At 30.7% G+C, this 20,695-nt stretch overlaps 1 protein-coding gene across 1 annotated transcript in view; it reads right to left on the bottom strand.

Moving 5' to 3' along the window:
• Positions 1-20,012, bottom strand: part of LOC125067338 — a 29,143-nt gene extending 9,131 nt beyond the window's left edge. Inside the window, exon 1 of the mRNA XM_047675880.1 lies at positions 19,866-20,012. The gene's annotated coding sequence lies outside the window, so the exon portion shown is untranslated. The remainder of the gene's footprint in view (positions 1-19,865) is intronic.
• Between the last annotated feature and the right edge of the window lie 683 nt (positions 20,013-20,695).

Raw genomic sequence — 20,695 nt, forward strand, 5'->3', positions numbered from 1 at the left:
TAATATTAAATCATTTTTTAACAGTAATGCTAGTATCGTATATGGTTTATATGAAGTTGTATTCACGCGTACTTTACTATTCTTCAAACGCCGCGTAATTTTACGCCACCGAAGAATTTTTTAATAACGGCCGTCCCAGTCTCCCATAATAAACCTAGTTTGCAACAAAAGTACATTTGTAATTGTCTTTCTCATCGAGCGGTCCCGCCCATTGTATTTCTGTACCCACGAGACAAATTCTTATTTAATTGTAACTAGGCTTATTATTTGTATCAGTTTAATACTTTAATGGTATCAAGAAAAGGGATTTTAAAGGGGTTTTTTGTCCAGCGGTTGTTTATTTAAACACTCGGAATGAGTGTTTAAATAAACTCTATCTCTCTTTCTCTCTCTATGTCATCATTGATTTGACATTCAAAAGAAGAAGATAGACCATTATTAGTTGAATATCATTCAATAAAAACATTTATAAGTAAAGCGTAAATCTTTACTGAGATTCAATCAAATAAACTTCGTATTAAGTTTATGGGTCTACATTAATTAAGAAATTAGTTTACTTAGTGACTCTGAAATTAAAGCAAAATTATATAACTTTGATATGTGAAATATGTGTTCATATATATCTCCGAGATAAATAGTAGATGAGCTTTCAAGTGTAGTGACAGGTTGGAAAATAGAGGTCAAAGGCGAATAAGTTACCGTCTAGTGATTACCATCGCCAGACATTCGTTTCGCGAGCTCCGAGAAAAGTATTATTTAATAATTCGTTTATTTCGATGTTATTAACATGACAGCTCACAGTGATAAGTCAGATAATTAACTTAATAATGTTAAAACTGACGTTATACAGAAATTTTTGTTATCAAAATTAAATCTGCTCAATAAATGTCAAAGCATTAACTCCGCTGTAATTTTTAGCTTAACTTGAATTGAATTACGTTTCTCATCGTTAAATCATAAACAGTCGAGAGAAAGTTTTCAGTGTCCAGGGAAAGTTCAAAACAGACAATTAATACAAATATTATCACTTAATTTTAAAACAAACATACTTTTGTTATCATATGTCAGCTAAAAGATTAAAAATGACGTTCGATCAACGACAAAACAAACACATCAAAACAATTCACACACATACAAATATAGAATACGTTTATTGGTTATAAATATCGGCAGCGTTCAAACAAAAAGGGCTTTCGGATTCAGAAACTTGAAATCGAAATTATTAAAAACGATTTCACTCTTTTTTCGTAATTAATCAAAAGATCCCGATTAACATGTGTAAAACACGATTATAAATGGCGCAGAAACAAAACAGGCGGCTGCCAGATTTAATTGGAAGGAGCAGAACAGTCGAAAGTGTATATACAGATCGACTTTAATCACCGAATATTTTGGGCGTTCCAGAAGAATGGGCTGGTTTTGATGCAAGTAGGTCGTGGGACTACCACGAGAAAGTATTTTCTTGAGTACCGGATTGCCGGAACTCTTTGAGAGGAACTTTAATGTTTTTTTTTTCGTGATAAGCAATGGAATGCTACATAATTGGTATTGTAATTATTGTGTAATTGTAATAGTTAATGCTTTCTTTTTAACTTGAGTTATTTTTATAAATTGTTTTGTGAATATTAAAAAAATATTTTCAATGTCTGTATACATTTTAACATTCTCATTTTAACTATTTCACAGCCCACGTAAAGCTATATAAAGTTTATACCATTAAAACATTATTGTCGCCGTAGCATTAGTTTAATGCCCAATATAATTTATAAGAGATTCTATAATTTTCTACACTTCCTCAGAAAGTGTAGATGTCACTAATATAATTTAAGTTTTAAGTATTATTTGGTCTACATGTCTCACCATAACCAGTAATAAATTAAGTTATACTAAAATATCGTGAAAATGATACGAGTGTCATACCACAAAAAAGTCTACATATAAATCTTTGGTCATCTAGCATCATAATGGTCTAAGAGAATTGTTTATGAAAAAAATATTTTTTCCATTAATCGATCGGTAGAATGGATTCAATCATGACTGCAGTTTAATTTCCGTTTCACGAAGTCGGCTAACTAATAAATGTAATACGAAAGCTCATAACATAAAATCATTATACAAATCGGGCAACTTCTTAACAGCCGGTATTATATCGAACATTAGGGGTGATTATATTTATGGATGTGTCGAAAATTTAACCAATTACGTAAATAAGTATTTATTACGACTTTCCAGTTAATAAAGAATGAAAATTTAAATAATATCACCGATATCAGATTAAAAAAAAATCTTGATGCAAATATTTTAATTTCATAATTTCTCCACTTTGTTATTTACTAAGATTACAAAATGCTACCTCTTAACTCCTAATTTTTTTTACAATGTGCTGCCAAAAGATGTATGGGCCGAAATGTATTTTATCTGGTATCTGCGATTTGATAGATACGTGCCAAGCGACAGATCGATCTACATTTATCATTAATATACTACTGCAGTGCGATCCCGTAGAAAATCACTCGGTATCTGACTCGTAAAATGCCACTTACGGTGATACGTCATTTTGATACGTGTATCCTATAATTTTTATAATTATTTTAGTCAATGTTGCATATTATATTATCACATTTCGTGCTAGTTTTCTGGGTTCTGCAGTGAATGTCGAATTTATTTTTAGAGAATATATCTAAAGATAACACTGAAACGTTTCTTTATCATTCATTAACTTTTTTCCAGATAAATCTAATCACTGGATAATAAGAAGATTATATGAGGCATTTATTAATAATAAAAAAATACTTAAAACAAACGAGCATAGTGACAGTTTAATATCTAATATGTTAAAGTCGAACTATAGTTTAAAAATTAATCTAGGGTTAAAAGAATATTGAATAAAAATTAAAGCGTTAGTCTGAAACTTTGTCACTGGTGGACGAAGACATTATTTTCGCCATGACATATATCGTTAATTTATATATGCCCAATACATGTTTGTAGGTAATAGATAAATGAAATGTTATTATCGTATTAAAAAAACTTGAAATAATACCTATATTGAGTAGCTTAATAGTTATATGTTCGATATCTGGCAACTTTTACTTCCACTACGGAAGGGTCTTATACTCGTATACTATAATAAACTACGCGCAACAACCGCATAGTATTCATGTATTTATTTTATATTCATCTATCATATGATATCATATCATATCATGATCAAAGTGGAATAAGTGTATTTGACGTAAAAGTTAGTGTTGGTATATACTGATTGATCTTAGACTTCTACACTGATTGATCATCATCGTTAATGTTTATATGTATATTTCACGGATGATGAGAGCTAAGATTTTATGTCCATTGTGCCTGTAGTTCCTGAGGCCAGTAGTCACTCAATCAAAATAATACTAAGTATTGCTGTTTGGAGCTAGAATATTTGATGCGTTAGTAGTATCTATCCAAAACCTTGCACGAAGCTCTGTCACCAAGTATCGGATAAACCAATGATTTAATGGCATATATGCTTTAGCTGTTTATTTACTTGGATATTTCATTAGCAGCATCTTCGAGATTTCATTTTAATCCATATATTTTTATGGATAAACTTATCGCAATAAATATGAAAAGGCGCGCTTTAATTTTGACGGTTTCATTATCAATATCATTCAATTAGCGACGGGTAGCTCCTCATTGACTTCATTGATACAACTCTGAAATTCGAATACAGCACGACCTGTAATCTTGACAGTTATAACCACAATTAAGTATTATAACGTAATAAACAAACAATTCAATTTAAATTGTACACAGTCTTCCTTAAGGCTTTATTTCAAATAACAATTTTATGATTCAATTTTTGAATGTAACCACTAAATCCAGTTTGATTGCAAAGGAGTTTAGATCTTGTATCTTTATGTAAAGGTTCAATATTAAATGCACGTGGATAAGTCTTGTTTTGTTTCATTAAGCGCTTCGAAGATTGTTGTGGCACTTTACGCTGATACTTTAGAGCGTGCGCAAGTTAAATTGCCATGCGCCATTAAGCGGCGTTGGAGACATTTACTGTGAAATAAAAGATACGGGCATATGTTTTACGCACGCATACAATTAATGATTATTCATTGTCGTTTGGCTTTCCTGTAAGAAGACATATATTTTGTATTTAAATAGATAATACAGTCGAATAAAACCTTTTTTAACTGATTTAAAATGTATCTGTAGATTTTCAGTTTTTAGTACAGCCAGCCCAGCTACCGTTTTACAAATTACAACAGCGGATATCCTATTTACTTTCGAAATTTTATGAGATATATTAATTTATTATTTTGGTTGGTTGGATGGAAATTAAAAATTAAAGACATGACTTGCATAAATAAGATTCCCGTAGCTTACACCTTTTTTTTGCGCTTATGGACCCATTTATTTACAGCCAAGAATCGTGATTGTTTTACTATTTATTATTATAAAAACTCTTTTATCTTTACAAAAGCATCTGTTTAATCTGTACTTAATATAGATTTTCTATTCATATACTAAATCGTAATTAAATAAGATATTATTTCGATTATTATTCGTGTAAAATTAGTTTATCATTTCATTAAAAATATATATTGTTAAATGAGTGTCGTTGGCAGATCAAACAAAAGAACACGTGTGCTTAAAAATTTTATGGGATTGATTAATATGATAATAATTCGAACAACGCCTCGTTGCTAGATCCCGCAGATTCTGAGATAAAGGTTCGAGCCAATTTGAGATTATCTGTCGAGTAATTTTCAGGAGCATCCTAAACTTGTGAAATTAAGATTGTTGGTAGGAACCGAGATCTCAATTAAAGATGACCTTACTTATTAAAAACAATTACACAGCCTCGGCTATTACTACTAGGCTAGTACTTACTAAAAATTGTTTAAAAGTCCTCTATCCTTAACGCTAACCTATTTTTCTGGAAATGTTTTCAACAAACCAAAAGAAATCCACATCTAGAAAACTATTATGCGGTTTTTATGGCTTACTATACTATACTAAGCTAGACAGGACGCAGACGCAGTATCACTGGCTCACAATCGCGTGGTATCTCTAACCTCGGTGCATTGAACCGAAACGAGAGTAAGAGTTGATTGTGACAATGAACGCCGACTGAAATATGTACGTTATATTCAAATTGATGAATGAGGATTGGATTTCACGAACATTTCTCGTATTTATGTAATTGAAGTATACAATTTCGTCGTTAATTATTATTATTATTATTATACATTCGTAAATCAAATTCGATTTTTAAATATACACAGACACAAATATTTTACTATACAAAAATAGCTATGATGAGGTACAGAATTGTATTTAAACAAAATAAAAAAAAAATTAATATCTATTCACCGCTGAATTTATTTTATCCGTTTGGAATTATTCTCAAAATATTACTATAATTATTTACGTCAAAATAAAATATACAGTTTTACAGCAAAAATTAAAAACATCTAATTTTTAAATGCGTTCTTTAATGAAAACATATCAACATTATCATTACATAGTATAAAACGCTGGCTGAACCCTACGCGATAGATCAAAATAATGTACCACAGTATTGTACACCTTAAGAAGGTCTTCAAAAAAGTCCGGGTGATATACCACCCGGACTTCTATCTCTTAGGGATAGCCCACAATAACCATTTCTTATCCTTTACTTTTTACGAGAAATAAAGGCTTATTTTCGAAGTGATTTTAAGCAATACAGCATTAATCCTTATCCAATTAAGTACCTTAAATACATTGTGAATACGTTAATAAAGATCAATATGGCCCTTTACATCAAGTAATTTAAATAAATATTTTCGATGATATTACAGATTTAAAACGCAGGGACATAGTGGTTTGTATTGTCTAATGACTGAAAAACTGCGAACGTTGTAAGACTTTCTGTAGTATATTTAGTATCAGCATTGCACCCATGCGAAGCCGGGGCGGGGTGTAAATTATATATTGTTAACATTGCGATGTTTAATTATACGCAAAAAAGCACATAATAAAAATCTTTTTTGTAAAAATAAAACGTCACTCATTTCCTTTTCACGATCTTTTATTTACTTATAAAAAATCTTTGGACATTTACTTATAATACTATACATGAATGAGTACCATTTAAAAATGCCAATTAAATATATGATAATAATCTGACATATTGTAAGAGCAAACAAAATACTCTTAAATGAAAGCGTTCGCACTGTTTACACTTTCACCGTCCAAAGATGTTAAGGCCCGTATTACATCTCATGTGTAAGAGTCGAGTACTGCGATAGAAAGAGACGGGTATACCTACCTAATGACTAGTTTTTGACAGATCGTACGCACGAAAGATGGTCGTGACGGTCAACGAACTATAAGGATTTTTTTTTTAAATTGTGTAGTATCTATTCTGTTTATAAAAAAAAAAATTAAAATAATCTAGATTTGACAAAAACATATGTTAAATTATTATAATATATACTTTATATGTCTGTTTTCGAATATATGTTTAAAACATAAACATATTTTCTAAAATTTCTATATTGTTACATTATAATATATTAAAAAAAAAGTAAAAACTTCAAATTAAAATTTCGAATGATCAATATACATTATACTGTCATTCGAGGAACAACATGTTTTATTTCAACATAATATTCAGTTGTATAATCGCGTACAGAATCGAAAATAATAAAATATTTTATTTTTATTATCAGTTATAAAGTTATTACAAAATACGCAATTGTAGTAAAGCGTCTATCCAATTATGTGTTTACATTTAAATGCAAAAACGAGGAACAAATTACACTGCTGTAAAACAAAATATGCTTTAATTTTTTTTTTCGCGCACTGCCAATATAACAAGTCGCGATTCCCATATAGCATTATAATTCACATGCAATCCTAGGAAGCTAACAGTCATAACATTAATTATTGCAGACAATGACTTGGGAACCCGTTGCGTTATAAACCCAAAGACCCCGTGACACACATAGCCGGGTCATCTCCGGCGATTAGAAAATAACGTGAATGATATTAATAACTAATATCTATTCAATACATTCGAGAATATTCGAGAACTTACTAATATTATTGGATGGAACATTTAGTTTCAAATTCAACACTAATTTAGGAAATCTGTTGAGGATAAACTTTGATACAATAGCTGTATATTTACTGTAATAATCGAAATAAAATATTGACAATTTGAGGATAAAATTTCAATCAAATGAAACACTTAATTAATTATTTTATCTAACACTCCAATCTATATTGATTGTTATAGAAGAAAACATAAAAACTACCCGAAACAATGCTGAAAAGATTTAGATTACACGAATAAAAAAGTAAATCGTTTATTTTTTATCTTGGCAATATTACAAGACGTAATTATAGCGTATTTAAATCAAGTATAATTCCGTATTGAACGAAATAAATCAGAGTTTCAATCAATTTAGTGAACGTTAAGAGAGTAGCCGAAAAACGAAAGTAGAATCGATCTAAAATCGGTACCGCCGAAACATCGGGTTTGGATCGGATTGTGGTCAGTCGGTCGGTAACTTTCACCGACTAATTAGTGTTACGAGTATCGATGTTTTACGCCAAGTCAATGTCGATATCGATGTTTATAAGTGTCTATTAAATGAGCTGGTATTTGAGGCCCGACCACCCCTATAGTGGGCGCGGTCAGACATGATAATATAATAATCATATATATATAAATAATAGCTTTGGTAGGTGAGTGATGCCTTGTACAGTTTGTGCTGCAATTATGAAACATTCTGATTTGAAAATTAGGTAATGATACTAACGTTTAAAAATGTATTTCTTGTATATTTCTGATATTATTATAAATATTTGTTATTTTTTATTTTTTAAATATATTCAAAATTTAAATTATTATTCATTTAGTGGTACTTTCCAATTAAAAACACACCTCTCGATAAGCCAATGGAACATCACTGTCAAAAGCTCGCCGCGCGGCAAAGCGCGGGCGCCTTGATATTTGATTGAGCGAGCGAACATGCGCATGTCAAAAATGACATGTACATAACTAGATGTTAATTAGCAGTATCGGAGATTTCAATCATATTTTTTTATTTTAAGTGTTTATCCTTCGTAGGAGTATTTTGAATTAAAAAATTGAATAGTTTTATGAGTAAGACTTTAAATATTTTAAAGCTTCAATTAGTTTTTAATGTAAGGTATCTAGTCATTTGTTAATTAACACAACGTACGTGTTCCTTATGTATGAAATGTTTCCATTGTTTATGTATCTTCATTATACTCGCTAGTGCCGCATAGTACAGTATTTTTGCATAATACATGTACGCTAAAAGGCATTTTCTTCCAGTCAACGTTAAGTTAAACAGAAAAAAATATGGTGCAAATATAGAAACAAAGATAGCAATATACACACAATACATACATTTCAAGATAAAAGTGATATAATTTAACACAATTGTTATACATAACAAGAGAAAATTACAAAGCAAATCAAATTTAACTCAAATTCGTTGTAATATTTTAACCGATACACTAAAATGATGCTTTATATTTCGTACATCCTCACTCTTGTGTTAAGCTTAGGTCCACAGACCTCTTCTTCTACTCAGAACATTTAAATCTACATCTTGCAAAATGAAATAAAATTTAAAATTACCAACGGATAGCAATATATCAAGAAAAACAGGTAATTGTTTTACGTCATCTAAAATTATATTAATTTTTACATCTTGCTTGGAAATCAACGAATTTTTATAACTTAACATAAATATTATATAATTAAATTTCTATAAATTAACTTCATGCTTTTCATCATTTATATCATTATGTTTTAAATAGAATGCCTGACTAATTCACGTTTCTAACATATAAATGAAATTACATTAATGAGCTATAATTTATATCTTGCAACTGCGATGATCCGGAATAGGTTAGGAAGTCAACCTGCTGGAAAATTTTCACGATATTGAAACAGCAAAATTTTGAAACATTAAATATCCTTCACCGAGTAAGAGACATGGGACGAGAATGTAAGGACAAAAAGTAGTTCATTAAAAGAAAATTACACTTGCTAGTTTCCGTACCTTCTTTACCTTACCTTCGGTTTCTTTCTACTGAACCTTATAGCCCTGCTTAATACATATTATTTACAAATAACACGAATCTCACTGTCTAAATGTGTAATCGGAATTCCACTCATCACGTGATCTCCGAAACTACAGATACAATTGACTTTTAATTTAGCATAGTTACTTCTCTCCCGACGTAGACACTACTAACTTACTAAGAAGATATTTTTAGAAATTTTAACTTTAAGGAATGATAGTTTAATAATCGAACAGCCCGCAATATAATCCTAATGGATTAAGAAGTTACTTCTCAGTGTATTAGAATTTTTACTACGTTGAGTAAAAAAGTATAATCCATTGCTAGATGTGCCTAATTAACATTCATTACTGCACTCGTAAAAAGCACGTGCGAATGTTCGCTAAGTCTTCTCATTCAAATTTCACTTTACATTTCAATTGTGATAAAAGTTTTAGATCTGTGTGAAATATGTCCATACACTGGCTCTATTGAATAACAAAAGATCGTTTGTATATGCCAATTAGAAGCTTCAATGGATGCTTTCCCTTTATCTCACGAAAAAAAGTTTATACAATCGAAATAACAACTTAATTCGTTAAGTCATGGTTCATTTTACTATACGACGTTCTTAGAGTTATGACTTTTATTGATGCTGGAAATCATGGCTTAACAACTTTATTGTACTAAGTTAGATGTTCAATTGGGCTACAATACATTTATACAATAGCAACTACTTAAATATAAGAGTATAAACTTACAAAAAACCATGCAAAACATTCATTATGGTCCGTTTATAAATAGAGATTTTTTTTAAATAAGGCCGTTTATTTGATCATGCTATTTTTAATTTTATGGCTTTCCACATTTACTTTGAAGTATTTGGTGCTTATAATTTTTGTGTATGTGTGTGTAAACTCACACCTTAACACCCTACAATGCGATATACCTACTGTCCTAAAATACATTATCTCTATCTAAATTATTTTATTTTTAACTTTATTATATATGTACTTTTTGCAGACAAACTGGTTTATTTTATACTTAATTATTCACGTATATAAAAGAAAGAGCTCAAATATTCAAACGGTTAATAGTTATAAATGTCTTCGTAGACAATTATTTAGGTTGCACCTTTAACTTAGCATATTAAATATGTTAATTATACTTTGATCCTATCACGATAAAACGAATGTTCAATGAAACAAGAAACAAAAATATAGATTACACCGACACGCTACATACATACTAATTTTACACATAATTTTGTGTTTCGGTAATCACTTGACGCGTGTTCGCTTCCCAGACAGATAATTTTCCCTCCGACTACGCTAACATAATGAAAAAAATCTACAAAGATATAAAGCCGTGTAGGTATGTCCACCCTAATATTTAAATAGTATAGAAGTTGCATACCATTCGAATTAGTAGTAGTTTTTAAAACCGAAAAAAAGTAAAAAAGTATCTCTTTATTATTTGTGTTTAAATCGCTACCAGAACTTTTTTTATTTTTTACCTTTGCCTGTCAATAACCACCATTTAATAAAAAAATATATAACTTTTATGACGTGATCTTTATATTGCATGATAACTTATAAAATCTAACCGAGAATACTAAGAGAAATGATGATGTATTTTATTAAATAAAGCATTGAAATAAAAATTATAAATCCTCTTATAAATGTTATGAAAGTAACTGTACCAAATATAAATTGATACAAAACGTTTAATGCAAACAGCAAGAATTATAGTTTTAGTATAACAATGTTATTACTAATTGGAATTATATATGAAGGTAATGAATTAGTGATAATTATTAATTAATTTTTCGTTAATAAATATAAGGGATCTGATAAATATATGACAATAAGCGACCTTGTTCCCCTTGACTTGTTGACGACTTACGTACATCTGTGGCGGACCAAATTTGTTTTATTTCATTAATTGTATTTAGTTAAATTCTAAAACAAATTTTGAATTGACTAATAGTCTGAAAATGTTGAGCTAAGGCTTCGACGAGGCATATTATCAAGATTTTAGAGCTTTCGTCCGACAAAAAAAAAATGCTTTATTGTAAAGTTTGTACACATTTTTAGTTCCATGTGATGTTTGTACAACGCAGTTTACATTACGAAATCGAAATAAAAATCAAGCATAGAAAAGAAAACCCTGGATTCGAACCCATATTAATTAGTTAAAATTCAGCCGATAGAAACGCTGGATTGATTTTTAAAGAAAATATTTCACGTAATTTATTTTTCAGCGAAGTAACGTCATCAAAAGCTTTCTATAAATATTTTAATACTATACAAATGAATTACATAATCCAAGTTTCACGATTTTAGAAATTTAATTAGATAACAGTCGTGCATTTATTTTATTTTCAAAATTAAATTAATGTAGTTGTTACGTACTGGTACCAATCGATTCATTTGAGTGTCACGAATACTGTTCTGTCAGCATTATCGATTAAAAACGCTTGTAGCAAGGCTACTGAAGGCGATACCTATATAGGTCACTTGAGGCTGACCCGTTTCTCTATTTATATGCCTGGACCTACACATTGTAAATGTCAAGGTGATTTAATGAGGTACCCGCTTAAAATATTAATAATATGTCACTAAAAATCGAAATCTCTTTCCCCGGTAAGCTGTGGGAGATAAAAATTAATTAAAATTATTGGAGATAATTATTTCAAATCTGTTTAAGGTTATAAATTTATTATTCAAACCACATGTTTGTATCTATATCGATATATTATCGTGGATAGTAAAAAAAAGAATTATAATAAAATAAGTCTAAATAAAGTACCATTAGAAAAATCTCGACTTTACGCGCCAAAATTTTAAATAGTATGTCAATAAGTTTTCAGCGCAAAATATTTTATAATCCTACAAACTTAATAGAATTTATGTATTGTGCGCTAATTATTATTATTGTTCAAGATGTATTTAATACGTTTATGTTTGTAATATTTACAATAGCATGTACAAAGTTTTTAGTTAAAATAGTCGACATTAAAAAAAGTATTAATAGATTTCATTATTTTGTATAATATATTTCTAACTAATGTAGGAATAAATTGCAGAATAATAAAAAAATAACAAATATATTATTATAGTATTCAACAAAAAACATAAATCATAAAAATATGTATCTTTGTGGACAAGTTCTTATTTAAACCAACATTACTTCATACTTTCCTAAAGCTATTGATACAAAAGTCACCTGTGAATTGAAGATGATAATTAAAAATATTAACCGCAGTACTTGACACGGTTGTTGATTCAATTGAAAATTCCATTCCATTTGTCATGACTGACAACAGAAACCATCGCGATTGAACGTTCCTAGAAACCTTGTCATCTTGCTTTTTACACCAATCATTTGATCGCCGCGGGGTGAAAGAACCAATCAGATGTCTTAATTTTAAGCTTCATTGGTTATATACGGTGATGTTACATTCGTCGTTACGTCTTTAGAACTCAACGTTCACCTGTCATCGTATGGAAATATAAAACTAACGCAGAATACTCCGTAAGTATGACCTGTATTTATAAAGTATTAATTAGCTAGTGTCGAATCTTCTACCGAAGCAAAAACCCGTTTCAGTAACCACAGCGCCAATTAATTAATTAATTAAACTTTAATTATAGCTATGAGAAGAAATAGCATAGATGGTTCAGTGGATCTGAACCGAAGGTCGTTAGTTTAAATCAAGACAAGCACTACTGTATTTGAAGCAGATTACATAAAAATGTATTAAAATCTTTTCATTAAAAGGAGAAGGTACTCAAACCCACCAGTTAAATTAAACTAAATAACGTACATGCTTATAATATTAAAAATTGAAATATTTAGTTCCAAATGTAAATCAACTAAAGATGTTTGTGTAACTTTGTAACCTACATCATTTTCATGGGTACGCTCCGAGGTCCCGAGTACGATTCCCGGCCGAGTTAATATAGACAAAGTTCATTAGTTTTCTATGTTGTCTTGGGTCTGGGTGTTTATGGTATACAAGTGCTTTAGCTACTTACATTGGGATCAGAGTAATATATGTGATGCTGTCCAATATTTATCTCGAAATGTCATTGACTTTGATCAGTTATTAATGTCTTAAAGTACGTCAGAAGGCTATGTATAAGTAGTCTAGGCCGGACTATATAATAATAATAATAATTATAGTGTCATTAGTAGTTAAATAAGACAATTACATAACAGTAATAAGAATAACTTTTATATACCTAAAGCGAATACACAGTTTTGAAAGCACAGTTTTGTAATCTTTATTTCGTTTACTTTAACTCAATAAAAAAAACTCATATTTAACATTTAACTCATTGAATTTAGAATTGAGGTAATATGTAAATTATCATACTAAGTCATTCAATTCTTAAAGTAAAGTTTGTTAAGAGTCATTAGGGTATAATTATATATCTAATTGAACTGCAACGTTTAATAAATAAATTAGATCATTTACATTTAAATGATCACTTGTATAAATAAATATTTGTACAAATTATTTTATGAACTAAAAAAATTTAAACATAAATAACAGTACTAACAAGAAGTTTAGGTATTCTAAAATACCTGATTAGCGCGGATTTGTTCTTATCAATTTGTATGAATAGTCTATTAACATATTCTATTAACACCAATATAATATTCTGTCGCGTCTGTTCGACGTCTCGACTTTCTCTACCGGCTGGCTGACTACATCGATGTGAGTCTGCTATGATAGATTAATGTTTCTCATGGTAATGTTTGCTTTTACAATACATTGTTAATATTGTATAATATTTGATAGATATTCAAATATAGAATTAGAACATTAAGGAACGATTATTTTTCTCTTTCTATACGTTTTTTTTTTAGATCTGATTTAAATAAATTCGAACGAGACTATTTTTTTTTAGTAGCCAGATACAATCAGGAAAAGTATCGGAGGAGTTTACACGAACACTGCTCAGTAAGTAAGCATAAAATATGCTGACATAGTGAGAACTGCACCTAATATTTTATTGTATCGATTGGTAAATCATATGAGTTCAATGACATAGTAACACTAACATTTGACGTCACTTATAATACAGCTCCAAGTTTGATTGAAAATGAAAACGAATTTTTCTTTGAAAAAACTACATCGAATGAAACGTCTTGATACATATAATTAGTAGCATTTATAACCTTAAGCGGAGAAAGCCCTACAAAAAAACCGTCCGGGACGCTCGCCATCGGCCCGGCCGGAGATGAGTTTCTCTTATTAACGTAACGATTAAACAGCTATTAACCGAATGCCAGCGCATGGCAGCCATGCACGTTTCCTGTTTACTTGACTGATGGCATGTTCGCTGATGTTGATTTTACCCAATTACACTTAATTCAATTTACTTCAGCGTGTTTTTTATTTCTGTGACGAATAGACAGGATAGCAGTCTCATGGTGTTTAATTTCCATCATTAATCTAGAGTAATACTCACAATTAAAGTACTACCTACAGCTTTACAATAGAATTTAGCGTTGAATACCGATTTTAAGTATTCAGTATACTTGAGCGCTCAGACGCGATATTCGTCTTGTAAAAGTACCATTATCCAAATGGATGAAGCGAAAATTTCCAAAAAATCTGTTTAATTCACAACTTTCTTAGCTCATACTACATTTTCTATCTGGTAACGTCAGATTGCTCGTATTTTGATATCATCGTGTCAATTCGTATACACAGGACATGAATTAGTATCGGATAAACACGTAAAGTTCAAATCATTGACCGTCACCTCGTAAAAATATCGAAAACATATAACTTGTAATAATAATCAACTTAACAACAATCAACACCATAAACAATTAATCGACAATCATAAACAGAATTGATAAGAATCATAACGGCCTTTGATCTGTCTCTTTCTGTCACCATTGCTTTGACATACGAACGAAGAAGACACACATTGTTTCATTAATCTCCTCCTAAACAATATATAGTTAACGCCGTTTATATTTAGAATGATATTACGTTATTGCTGTAATATAAATATTGAGGGTAATGTGAACACGAAGCTAATAAATTGCCTATCCCAACATAAAATCTGCGAACAACGTTGTCGAAACATTATTGCCCAGACAAATCGTTAATTCGTTCTTAATTGATCAATATTTATTCGATTCGAGCATGAAAAGCGAGAAATTGCGGACTCTACAAAATCGATATAAACGAAGCGTCAAACAATTCGAGGCGTTTGTAATGAAGCGTGCAAATCAAATCGCTTAAGTATAGTGAACGGTTAATTTTGTATTATAATTGCTACGTACTATATGAGTTAATGTCCGATAGTTCTTAATATGACGCCACTGCGTATTATTGTTGTAACGTCATAAAACTTTACGATCGTTACTGAGACATCGATTACATTCGATGTTTATTGTTATGTAAATTAATCAGTGTCAAAATTCTACTAACAATTTGATACTCTAAAACATTATCGAAATCGTATCGAAACAGAATCGTTGCCCTTCATGATGAACGGACTGGATGAAGTTGTATCGAAATATAATCGTGTAAAGTGGGATCATAACGTAACCGATATAAATAATTAATCCACAGTTACGATTAAGCTTAGGTTAAATTTCAAAGTGGAGGAAAAACCAAAATTTTTATCGGAATACAATTTGAAACGCATCCTTACTATTTTAAGTAAACAATTAATTATAAAAACATAGTTGCACTACGAATCGACCAATCAGAGCATTCAATTTCATCCCGACTTAATTTGTTTAAATATACAAAATACAAATACAAAATTGACCGTGATCGTAAAATTCGTTGTATATGTTTTGACGTTTACCTAAAAAGCAATCTGGGTCAATGTGCTTAGTCTAAGAGTTGGTCATGGAATTCTTTTTTTTTTTAAATCTTAACAATTTTAACCGTTGCATTTATTGTTTCTCGACGCAGAACGATCTTAGTAACACAGTAATCATTTTATATCATTGATTAAATCGTTTTTTACTGTTGTAAAACTAAATAACACTAAACGATTCGAGTGTTGCTGACGTGAAATGGAATGCTTAAAAAAAAAATACAAAAATAAATAGAAATTTTTATTTTCAAAAATAATTATTAATCTGTGCGTAAGTATCTGTATAGACGATGTCAATTCTATTTATGAATAGATCAGCCATATTGTACACTACTAAAAGTTCTTGATTTTTCATTACATTACATCAGCAGCCTGTAAATTTCCCACTGCTCGGCTGAGGCGTCCTCTCCCTTTGAGGAGAAGGTTTGGAGTATATTCCACCACGCTGCTCCAATGCAGGTTGGTGGAATATAAATGTGCCATAATTTCGTTGAAATTAGACACATTCAGGTTTCCTCATGATGTTTTCCTTCACCGCCGAGCGCATGAATTATAAACACAAATTAAATGACACATGAGCACATGAAATTCAGTGGTGCTTGCCTAGGTTTGAACCCGAAATCATCGGTTAAGATGAATTCTAACCACTGGGCCATCTCGTTCTCGATTAATATACCTTTATTTATGAATAAAACAATATTCCACCTCACTATATATCCATTACATAGAAGTACATTAAATTTACTTCCAAAGCTCCGAACCAGCTTCGTTGTTTGAAAATTAATAGCGTAAGCCAATTTTAGTCCTAGTGATTATGGCACGATAGCTTTACATAAAAACGTAACAAAACGAAAGCAAATAGTTTTCGAAAAACTCCCACTCTAACTGAACTAATGTATAAATTTGACATTAAAAATTTCATTTAAATAAGGAATCATAATTTTAACGCCAAATGTAGATGAGTTTCTTGCAGTTTACAATGAAATGAAATCAAAATAATACCTATCATAGGTATCGAGATTCCTAAAAAATCTTTTGAAATAAGTTTCGCGGGAGATCCACTAGTAATTTAATGAATATCATACATTATTCTAGTAAAAAGTATCGCGTCAGTTCGATGTCAAATATTGTTTACTTGGCTTTCGTCCTCTTGTGGTTATAATAGACTATACATACATATACATGTATATGGACGTATGGATTATGTATATACATAGTTAGAACGGTGAAAGTGGAACGAGCAAATAAATACTTTCGAAATTATAATATTTGTAAGATTTTATAAAAATAAGTGTGACAATATTTCTAACACATTAAAATTTTAAATGAAACCATCTCCGGTTACCTCTCGTATGAATTGTAAATAAGTAAATAAAAATGGTAATTTTTTGTTTTAAAATAAATATGAAATTATAAGATTTATTGCATTTTATAAATATACATTCTCGGCTTCCGACTTGTTCGTCTGGCTTTTAGTTAACCTTTCCCACAATACATAAGTACTCGCGTCATGTTTGTGCGCGAATCACGCAAAAATACTAAATGAATATGATTATTTTTAAGTATAGTATTGTGATTATATAGCCATGGTCTCATAGGTGTAAGGCCTTAGGTAAGTTCTCTGTATATGCGACCTAGTGTATTCCTAATAGTTCCAGTTTAAAGTGAGCCAGCTTAGAAGTATGTCTTATAGTTATTCAAGGCATATCCTATTATAACATTATAACCATTGTGTAAGGTATATATGTAATTGAACAATACGTTACATATTTCAATGCAACCGTATTTGGGTTGAACGTACGTGAATTAGTTCGTTGAACGTTTATAAAAAGAGGCGTGACGGTACTTATAATATCTGAGAATTGAGTATTATTAATTTGTTGCATTAAATTACATTAGCAGCCTGTAAATTTCCCACTGCTGGGCTAAGGCCTCCTCTCCCTTTGGGGAGAAGGTTTGGAGCATATTCCACCACGCTGCTCCAATGCTGGTTGGCGGAATACACATGTGGCAGAATTTCGTTGAAATTAGACACATGCAGGTTTCCTCACGATGTTTTCTTTCACCGCCAAGCACGAGATGAATTATAAACACAAATTAAGCACATGAAAATTCAGTGGTGCCTGCCTGGGTTTGAACCCGCAATTATCGGTTAAGATGCACGCGTTCTAAACACTGGGCCATCTCGGCTCCAATTTATTGTAAATAAACGAATTGTTATACAAATTTAATATGAAATATATCATATAAATATTTTCAATCATATTTAATATTGTCATGCTAGTATTCTTATGCTAATAATTATAATATAAAATGTGTTGATTTTACACTACGGTAAACCTTCAGTACAAATAATAATAAAAACTAAAAAAGTCAATAGTAGTTTTGTAGTTGCGACTGGTAGACTGTCATCCGTATACCATTTACAACCGCAGGATGACTGTAAAAATATAATCCATTACGTACGTAATAAAATATGACCTAATCATGAGATCAAAAGTAATCACTATGCAAGTAATTACACTGGCTTACCCAAATTTTACACCGAAATACAGCAATAATAAATAGTATTGCTGTATTTTGGTGCAAGTGGCGGTAGACTGATTTATACCTGACGGGTTTGAGCAAAATCTTCGTAGAAAGAACCACCAGTATAGAAGGCCTTACTTTTAAATCTAGACAGGAAGCTAATATACCTGGTCCAAGATAAGGTTTCGTGTATGCTATTTAAGCGGAAAAAGTTGTCAGTTGTTTTACCGTTAATAAAAAATACATTTGGGGGAAAGGCACGAATGGCATGGCCCTTTACCTCAGCTGGAACTTTACTTTGAAATTTATTACGAAAAACCAACCGCTTCAAGTTTGAGGCTTGCAAAAAAAAAATATCCAATTCAAATACACATATTTTCTAAAACACTTTTATTAACAATGCATTTCAAAATCTATCACATTTTAAATAATTTATAATATAGATTCATTTCTAGAACTTAGGTACTTTTCTTACGATCGAAGTTACAAGGAAATTTATTTTATTTAAATATAATATTTTCATTAAGGAAATAGTGCATCTTCGTATAGAATGATATACTCGCTCAAGTAGGTTAGATACATACATTTAAATACGAATCAAATGTACGCGTTTAACTAAGTGGTTATATACCGTTTGATACGATTGGCCAGATTTTAGTTTTTCAAAATGTATTTTATTTTATTTACATCTTAATTAAGTAATAGGTGAGAAGCGATGCAAAACGGCGAATGTCAAGGCTGACTGCACACTCAATGTCAATGAGTTTGTTTACGCAATGCGCGTGCGACGACCGCTGCGTCGCTTTACTACGATCCACAGACCTAGTTTTGCAAAACACAAATATATACGGAACATGTGATGAACATCAATTCTACTTTTACAATTTTCAAAATTTATTTTTATAGTTTCAGTTCAGTTGCATTATATAATATATATAATATAATATATATTGATTGATGGGGGGTAATTTGTTAATTTCATTATGAACTTTAAGGGCTGAATGTATGTGCAATGTTTTCTTCAATATCATATTTTGGGATAAATTTATTGCTATCGAAAAATGATTGTCAAAGATCTAGGATAAGTCGGTTTAATCCGTTATGTAAACATATTTAAACAAACTTTTTTTAAATTTATAATGCAAGAGCGAGCATGCGTCTCTCTGACCTACAAATCTGATGTTTTGCTCTGAATATTGTAAGCATTAGATATATATTTTTCCAGCCATTACGATCTGTCTTAAATTGTTCCTCTTTTTATTTGACATAATATGTGGAAACAAAAATAATAGTGATTTTAAATAAGTTATGGTATAAATCACACCTTTAGCTGCAACTAAAATTATTTAGCATAAATAAAAAAAAAAACAATATCAAAAAACGTACCGTGTGATCTTCCTAATTCAAACGAACACCACACACAAGGTCACAGTTCTCACAGATAATATTGGTCCCACAGATAAAAAAAATCGAAATTGGTTGGCACGTGCGATTACGTTTGGTTTTCGAACGCGGCGGTGCGCGCGCGCCGGACTGAGAGTGACAAGTGGTTACTGCGCAGGTGTCAGCCTCCCTCTAACAAGGTCGGGCCCCCTCTCTGCACACCCATTTCACCCGGAGAAAGTCTGCCTACATACATACCAAATTTTCGAACTGATTGAGTCGGAATTAAAGGCCGTGTGATGAATGAAACGGGAGGTCAGCGTTGAAGGTTACGCAGGTTCAACATCGGCTGTTCCTCGATATCTGACGGTATCATTTCGCGTTAATGGTTGTAAGTGGTTACATAAATTAGTATTTATGCCGAATAATTACGTAGAAAGATACGGCATTATTGATAAACTATGTTTATTGGGTGTTTTATTAATTATTCTCTTCTTGTTATAATTGAACTAACATTAAAGATAAACGAATAAAGAAGACCGAGCTTTACTTAACTAAATAACATTATACGTAATGTTGGTATGTAAGTATTATTTTGAGTATTGTAGCTTAAAGAGGATTTATTCGAAATAGTTTGCTAAAAATTATGCGCTTTAGAATAATAAAAAAGTCTCACTATTTTTTTATCTGTATTTTTATCTGGAGCATTTACGACTATCTTATATACAAAAAATATATATATATAAAGCAAGTAAACCAATCGTAGCAGAGTCAAATAAGTAGAACCTTATTAATTCCCTTGTAATTCAAAACATAGTTAAGTGTACTTGTAG

The sequence above is a fragment of the Vanessa atalanta genome, chromosome 11, assembly GCF_905147765.1.
Source record: "Vanessa atalanta chromosome 11, ilVanAtal1.2, whole genome shotgun sequence".
NCBI lineage: Eukaryota > Metazoa > Arthropoda > Insecta > Lepidoptera > Nymphalidae > Vanessa > Vanessa atalanta.